This window comes from Schistocerca gregaria, chromosome 1 (assembly GCF_023897955.1).
Source record: "Schistocerca gregaria isolate iqSchGreg1 chromosome 1, iqSchGreg1.2, whole genome shotgun sequence".
In the NCBI taxonomy this organism is placed as follows: domain Eukaryota; kingdom Metazoa; phylum Arthropoda; class Insecta; order Orthoptera; family Acrididae; genus Schistocerca; species Schistocerca gregaria.
The window spans coordinates 705,889,006-705,895,283 of NC_064920.1; the positions used below are offsets into that span (position 1 = coordinate 705,889,006).

The following is a 6,278-nucleotide window of genomic DNA, read 5'->3' on the forward strand; positions in this document are numbered from 1 at the left end:
AGTTAAAAAGTACACAGTATCAGGCTGATACTGCTAGTCCATAAAAATCGCACTACATTTGACCCCGGAACAGCCCCTTATTTCGTTTATACTGCACGACAGAGAAATATCCGTATCATAGTTACCCAGTCCGTACCCAGTACCGTCGGAGCTAGGGCGAAGTGGCAATCTTTGTGGCTTTATCCGCGCCTCATAGTCCACTCCCATTAGCCCTGTACGAGTCGTACGAGGATTCTTTGTTGCCTTTTCTGGCGTGTAGCTGCCTTGCCCGCATGCTGGTGACGTCATTTGTGATACAGTCGCCTTAGCTATTCCTCTCGCAACATTTACGGTAAACAAAATCTAAGATGGCGGAAGGAGCTCAAGTAACCTGTAAAGAAATGGCGGGTAACAAGGGTAATCCAAACGTTTTAAGTTAAATGGCACCAAAAATAAAAAATGACAGAAAGTGTTATATACGGCGGAAAATAACCCCTTTGTGTTATGTCAAAATGGCTGGAAGACATCTCTCGCGGTGCTGCAGTTACCCACCCACATCTTCTCCCCTCTTCTGGTAAAAATGGTGGGATGAATCCTAGATGTCAGAACTAGCTAAGTTTCACACAGTAAAAATTCAAAGTGACTAAAGTGGGTCAAGCAAAAATGGTAGGTAAGTTAATTTCTGACAAAGCGTAGGGCAGTACGGTGGAAAAAGCTCACTTCTAAGACATAAAAAAATTGAAATCTGATAAAATTAGGCCAGTTAATAAATGCTGAGTTCAAACACTAGTTCGGGTATTATTCGTGTGTTACCATTTTTTTTTTAATTTTTTTGGAAAGTTTCGGTATTTTTCATTATCTCTACAGTTTAAGAGTACTGTACAACAATCTCATTTCTAATGCCTACTGCAACTGCGCACCAGTCCAAGATTTAGTCACCCAAGGACGGCACCTTTTTCTGCTTTTTGACTTTTTCCGTAATTTCACTAGCGTCCAGTCACTTTACCTTCTCCATACATGCAAATATCAAACAAAATACGCACACACACACACACACACACACACACAACTCTTGAGTCATGCACAAAAGACCAGCCATACATAAACTTCCAAAATATTGTGCTCATATACATGCTATCAGCTCAACCCTGTACACGAGTTTCTCCTCAAATGACCAGCTGCCGTGAAGGGTCGTAGGCCTGCGATGTTTACAGCAGCGAAGAGCCGATAGAACGCAGGCGCCCTTATCCTGAATGTACAGGGCGCAGACTTAAATGCACGTCGAGCCGTGCCATTGCTCGCCGACTGGAGATACGGAATTTAGTAGCGTATCAGCACAAGTCAGGAGACTACGTAGCGAACAAGCTTTGTTCGTGCTGTGTCACCATTTTCAGTCGCAGAGCACTGTTTCAAATATAGTCACGTTTGTGTTTCAGATCAGTTTTTGCGCACTCACTCATCCGTTCATGTTTTCCCATTCCACTGAAATTATCAACTGACATACTCCAAACTCCTCAACAACGGTGGATGGCGATGAACAGCACGAGAATACGACAGAAATTCAACTAATCTTCACCTTATCTATCCAAGAATGGTTACTGTATCAAGTTTCACTACAATAGGCAGAGGTAGAAGAATCTATTTTCATATACACTAGATCATCGCACCAATGAAACTAGCTGAAATATTTGCCTATATTATTTCCTTGTCTAAAATAGTAACGAATCATCGACCAATATAGAAAAGATCGATAGGTAGATCGAGAACGATTTGGAGAGATCACATACCCCACAATTTAATTTTACACTTTTTGCGCGAGACTCACACAACATGTCGTGGTTTTGTGACGCAAAGCAACAGTATCATTATTTGTTTTTTCGTGCACGTGTCTCACGAGTGTTTAAACTATATGTGTCTGTCAGTGTCACCTACAAAAGTGCAACTCCCGCCCTGGACCACCAGGCTCAACGTAACAGACTTGCCTACTGTTTACAGAAAAAGAAAACTGCGACCAAACATCTGACTCCATTTATGCTTCAGCAAGCCAGTAGTCGATCTCTGTGAACAGACCACAATTGTCTAGTACCTGATCACCTGGCTACCCTGACTTAGCTGCTTAGTAATAAATAGGGTGGGACGTAAGTCACTTGTCAAAAATGCGTTTGGTACAATAAAACTGAACAAATGAAGATACAAATTCATTATCGACACAGAAATACATGTAGAGTTCAATGGATCTACAAAAGATGCTCGAATTGGTTGCCATTGTGTTCTAAGCAGACGTTGCGTCTTTTCAAAACTGTTTTACAAATTTTGTCGGAAATCTTCCGAGGCTGTAGGTTTTCAAATTCTGATTCAGTTAGTGCCTTCAAACGTTCAACATTACCAATCTTGACGGGATAAACTTGGTTTTTTGTTATAAGCCAGACTGAAAAACCCATTTTGGGGATCGTAGTGGCCATTCGATAACGCCCCGTCAGCCAATCTATTCATCAAAGATTCCATTTGGAAAGTCACTCCACCTTGTTACCGTATCTACTTTTCACTAACAGGATATTGATTTTCCAATTCTGACAACACTTCTTGAAGCGTGTCTAGCTAATTTCCATACCTGACAGTGCCGCTAAAGAAATAAGGGGCGTTAAGCCAGCGCTGAAAATCCCTGCCCATACACTCACGCCAGAAGAATTTAACTTTGTAAAATCCCAGAAGACGCAGTTGTGTCTGCGCACTCTTTTACTTACTTTGAAAGTCGCTTCATCACTCCAAGGCTTGCCTGTATGATACTTGGGATCGACTTCTTGTCGGATTGTGTACAACTCGCAGTATTCTATATGCCTGTCCCCATCATCTTGATGTAGGTCTTGGAGTAAAGTAGGCCTATGTGGTCTCAATTATAGCTTTTTCTGAAACCTTCGTAGGCTTGTCCTTGCTATTCCATACTTCTTGGACCCTTTATTTTGACATGTCGATGATTGCACTGCGCGACATTAAGATTGTCTTCTGTTAGTAACAGTCTTCGGCCTACATGGAGGAGGAAGCTCGGCTACCGACCCAGTATCTTCAAATATAAATTTAATTTGAAAATACCTTGTGGAAATGGAGGTTAGATGTTTGGAAAACATTGCACAAACAAGTCACAAACATTAGTACAATTAACGTGACCACATGAACTTCCTAATCGGCGTTTCTCAGATGACAACAAACAACGTTACCACAGCCTGCTAGTATCAGCTGACTTACGCATGCTACAAACTGGTCAAATTTAAAACTATCGCTATGCTATGCAAAACATAACCCAAGGACGGCTAGTGGCAACTGACTTCTAGCCCACCCCGCAGGTAACCTGACGTGCTCTTGATACGTTCCGCAAAATACAGCTTTCTAGTGTAATTAATGAAGAGGATTCTACGAAATTTTCTAGGGAAACAGTTCCTCACCATTGAGATGTCGAACGAAGTCTTGTTACAAATTGTCGTCACATACTGTGTAGTGTTTGAAATTGGTCGTATAATCCATCGGTACTATAAAAATGGATGTAGATGTGTGTATATGTTTTGCATTCCTTCCTAAACTACTGGGCCAAATGCTACCAAACTTCGCACACATATCTCTTATTGTCAAGCAACTATCGCTGTGGGAGTAAGAGTCATCTAACTGTCATAGTTCAGAAGATACGGCGTCATAAACAATGATAAGCGGGAAATCTGCCGTATCATGTATGATGTTTAAATTTATTACCTTTGTGGTAGTTACTCTATTCGCAACATATTTCGCAGACAGAATCTACATATGTCGCTGAGTGTACTTACACAAATATACCATTATACGACACAAAGCCCAAGAGACATGACGTGATAAACAGCGAGATGCGTGAAAAAATACCGCATTGTGCATTATTCTGTACTACTAAGACAATAGTCCTACAGTCGAGTCAGCTTAAGAAAATCCCTGACATCTGGCAGCACTTTTCACAGCTTCCAAATCTGAAATGGGAACGGGTGTAGGTGAAAACAATAGCCGTATAGAGAGCTATGAACAGGCGTTGCCATAGAGACGTTTACAAAATCGCGTAGTAGGCACACGAAGCAGTTGCCTCCAGCGTACAGAAACTGTTTCATAATTTCAAAAGTGTTCTCGTCAGTACATAGAAAACAAAATTTTTCGATGTTACACATCAGACACAGTTCATTTTTTGTTTTTGTTTCTAACAGAAAATTGGCAAAATGAATACCAGGCCAATGACGGGTTTGCCAACTAGTTCACTTGCACAATACTACCGACCTGTCCTGGCTTCGCACAGTCGTACTGAGTGTCCAGGGCCGACGACTTCTCTAGTGTGCCGGTAGTAAAATATACAAACCTATGAGCCTATCTATTAGTGAAAACCGGATTAAAATGCCTACAGCAGCTCGTGAGAGTTGCCTTGACATAAAGACAGAAAAACGCCGTGGAGATGACTTCCTACACGTCTCAATGTAACAAGTGTTGTATTACGTACTTGTAAATACATTTAAGGGTTAAATTGGTGGATTCGATGACGTTATACCGAACGTTATTTGTAGCGCAACGTATGACCCGGCAGGATAGCGGAGGGCTCCATAGTGCGCCGCTTCCGGGATTCTGGGAGCCGAGCCCCCCCCCCCCCCCCCCCCCCCCCCCCGCCCGGTCGGATCTGCCTCACAGATGAGGGGTAGCTTTTAGGCGGTTCTGTACATCCAGCTAGGTAAATACCGGGCTGGTACCCATGTCCCACCTCACATGCACGACACATAAACATGTAGGAAATGTTATCTCACTTGAACATAGGATTTAGTCTAGACGCAGACAGTTAGGGTACACAGATTTCACCCCTAGGTATAGAGGTGGCGTCTGGAACGGCACCCGACCACCAACTGGCAAAAATATTGCCAGAACCCATATAACGATACCGACACCGTATAGAAACGGGAAAATGCAAGGAAAAAGAAGTTTATTTGTAAGGTACATGACACCTGAACACAATCAGACCATGAAGCACAGGAAGGAGTATCCCACGACAGACTCCATGCGTCTTTATGGCAGCGTCCTTTAACTGTGTGAGCGCCGCTTTCAAGCGAAAGAAACAGGAATTAGTCAGCTTTATGACGGCTGCTGGTAGGGCGGCAGAGGCATAAGCATGTAATTACGCGGAAAAACTGGAAGGGGGCGTGCCGCCATCTTCAGTCCTTGCAGAGGTCTGGATAATATCTACCCTCTTGACGGCAGTGCCCACTGAAGCCAATATATCCATTCCAAATGGGTAACAACAGTGATTTAATACAATAATAATAATAATAATAATAATAATAATAATAATAATAATAATAATTATTATTATTATTATTATTATTATCGATAACATGTAAAGTAAATATAGTAAAACCGTTAATGCCGACACTCTAACTTTTAACCACGAGGTATTACTGTGGATATCTGCATGTCCACCTGCCGATATCAGCATCGGTGCGTGCTTTTATCAGTAAAGTACTTACGCTGTTACACCGGATATCCGCAGATTTCTCATCCCCAAAGAATTCTTAGTAATGGAAGCTGTATCGAGGTATGCATTCGGCAGCAGTAAACAGATAAGATAAACGTCGCGAAATCACTAGCAAAGAACGATGTTCTAAGAGGAGATGTGGAATTAAAATGCTTATGAAATCACATGTCTACTTTAAGATCTGCAATCTGTGCGTTATTGCTAGATGCGTACAATTTTGTAAAATATTATGACCCCGACGTGATTTGAACACGCAACCTTCTGATCTGGAGTCAGACGCGCTACCGTTGCGCCACGGAGTCACATGAGTGGGTGGGCCCTTATGTAAGTTCAAATACCTGTATCTCTTCCATTGTACGTATGTATAATTACATGAAATGTATTCGCAGTTTCTCCTGCATAAATTTCTCACACTGGAAATCCCATTAAATCCTAGTATGCGTCCGAGAAATAAAAGGGAAAAGGAGTACAAGATATATACGACCGCCTTGGTGCGTTGTCTTACCGTCGCTGCTCGATGATTCACACATCTGATAACAGCAAGAGTAGACCGCAGATGGTATGCGCCCTCCGTCCTGTCGCTTCGAGAGCTTAGTAGCGTCCAACAGCGTTTGCCGTAGACCTCGGCCATCTTTTGCTTAACCTTGCGAATGCCGAACTTCATGCTTAGAAATTCTGGAAGCAGGTCATCAACAACAGGAAGACTAACGTTCAGTCACCCGGGATCTTCTGCCAACAATCTGTCTTATCTGTCAAAGCCTCGCCGTTCCAGTTCGTC

The 6,278-nt window shown here is 42.4% G+C and overlaps 1 non-coding gene across 1 annotated transcript; it reads right to left on the reverse strand.

The window, feature by feature from the left end:
• Positions 1-5,730: 5,730 nt before the first annotated feature.
• Positions 5,731-5,802, reverse strand: Trnaw-cca (transfer RNA tryptophan (anticodon CCA)). Its single transcript has one exon. It is a non-coding gene; the product is annotated as a tRNA-Trp (tRNA).
• Between the last annotated feature and the right edge of the window lie 476 nt (positions 5,803-6,278).